The 2,153-nt window shown below is 41.0% G+C and overlaps 1 pseudogene across 1 annotated transcript in view; it reads left to right on the top strand.

The window, feature by feature from the left end:
- The window catches only part of LOC105535616, a 17,937-nt pseudogene extending 17,729 nt beyond the window's left edge, over positions 1–208 (top strand). Inside the window, exon 2 of the transcript XR_001005464.1 lies at positions 66–208. The product of XR_001005464.1 is annotated as a thymosin beta-4 pseudogene, transcript variant X2 (transcript). The remainder of the gene's footprint in view (positions 1–65) is intronic.
- The last annotated feature ends 1,945 nt before the right edge of the window (positions 209–2,153 follow it).

The following is a 2,153-nucleotide window of genomic DNA, read 5'->3' as shown; positions in this document are numbered from 1 at the left end:
ATTCCACAAGCATTGCCTTCTTATTTTACTTCTTTTAGCTGTTTAACTTTGTAAGATGCAAAGAGGTTGGATCAAGTTTAAATGACTGTGCTGCCCCTTTCACATCAAAGAACTACTGACAACGAAGGCCGCGCCTGCCTCTCCCATCTGTCTATCTGGCTGGCAGGGAAGGAAAGAACTTGCATGTTGGTGAAGGAAGAAGAAGTGGTGTGGAAGAAGTGGGGGTGGGACGACAGTGAAATCTAGAGTAAAACCAAGCTGGCCCAAGGTGTCCTGTAGGCTGTAATGCAGTTTAATCAGAGTGCCATTTTTTTGTTGTTCAAATGATTTTAATTATCGGAATGCACAATTTTTTTAATATGCAAATAAAAAGTTTAAAAACTTAAACAAAACAAAAAAAAAATAAAATTTCCCGGTCAAACAAATGAGAATACCACCCAGCTGTTCTATTAGACAGTTGATGAGGTGACAATTGAAGGGTGAGGATTCTTGCCACACTTAGCTGACCCCTTTCTCTTTCCCTGGCTGCAGCTGGTTAGTATACAGTGCGCAGAGCACTGCCATTAGAGAGAGATAAAAACAATGAGAGGCTTTACACATGGGAAGAAAGGTATTCTTAGCCTCAATATGGCCCAGTTCCCAGGATGTGGGGAAAAGATAACCTCTGGACTCTTTGCCAAGGTGAGGCTCCAGTTAGAGAGCAGGCCTCTGGTTGCAGCCATGGTGGACTCTCAGGCCAACCGAGGAAGAACTGGCCTGGCAGCAGGTGACCCAATGGGCAGATGTTGAAAAACCTTGTTTGCCAACTACCATCTATCTGTGCTCAGCCACAGGGTCCTATATCTGCAAAAGTGACTGAATGGTCACTTTCTAAGTGACTATTCATAGAATTGCTCCTTTATTTTTATTTCTTTATTTTTTGAGATGGACTCTCGCCCTGTAGCCCAGGCTAGAATGCAGTGGCGTGATCTCAGCTCACTGCAACCTCCACCTACCAGGCTCAAACAAGCCTCCCACCTCTGCCTCCAGAGTAGCTGGGACTACAGACACCTATCATCATGCTTGGCTAATTTTTGTATTTTTAGTAGAGATGGAGTTTCACCATGTTGGCCAGGTTAGTCTCAAACTGCTGACCTCAAGTGATCTGCCTGCCTTGGCCTCCCAGAGAGCTAGGATTACAGGCATAAGTAACCACCCCTGGCCAGAATTGCTCCTTTATAAAGCCTTGAGTAAATGTCAAAAAACGGGGGGCAGGGGGGGCGATTCCATGATTCACCAGATAACCCGTATAAATGCATACCATCTAACTAAAAATACGCATTTTTAAGCCAGTTAATCTTCATGGCCTTCAATTTGCTATCCGTGGACCTGTACTGTGTTTCAGAAGGCTGTATCTTGGATACAGTGACCTTCTGCACATCAGTGAAAGGACTGAAACTTGAAGAAGGAAAATTGGGATCCATGTCTACTTTGTTTCCCACATGTTATTCTGTTACCTCAAGTATCTGACTCCATTGTAATTCATTGCTTCTTGTCTGTTTCTTTCCCTAGGTTATGAGATGGTCCACAGAGAACTGAGTAAGAACAATGGTATACTTTATTAACTAAAATGATCACATCTTGCTTTATTATTTATTTGTTTTTTTTTTTTTTAACTATCCTAGAACAGATAATGCATTGTAGTTTGTTGCCTCGGGAAAGATTTCATTCTGCTTATGTGACACAGAGAGAAGCTGGCTTAAACTTCCCTTGGATCCTTCCTATACTTGGCTTTGTGCTAAAGAGTCACACAGTTGTGGGAATCTTGCAAGCATAATTTCAATTTCTACTTTCAGATCAGAATCAAGGAAGGATTAGAAAGGAGTCCATTTCAAAATGTATAGACCACTTCAGAAATACTTATTCTATCCTACCTGTTCTGAATGTATTAAATTTATTAAAAACTTCTAAGTACCCTGCCAAATTTTTTCAATATTATAATCAAATGTACTTAGTTATTGGTGTCTCCGCAACCACTGAAAATGCCATGCAATTATAAACAGAATATGTTTTCTCATTTGAAATGGCAAAGCCCCAGAGGTTCTAATAGCCACCCTCTTACAGATACATTATTCATTGTAAACTAGCTTTCTAGAATCCTAGATTATGGAGAA

Source organism: Mandrillus leucophaeus, unplaced genomic scaffold (genome assembly GCF_000951045.1).
Source record: "Mandrillus leucophaeus isolate KB7577 unplaced genomic scaffold, Mleu.le_1.0 Scaffold1486, whole genome shotgun sequence".
Taxonomy (NCBI): domain Eukaryota; kingdom Metazoa; phylum Chordata; class Mammalia; order Primates; family Cercopithecidae; genus Mandrillus; species Mandrillus leucophaeus.
Note: the sequence above shows the minus strand (reverse complement) of the source record. Positions and strands in the feature narration are given on the sequence as shown.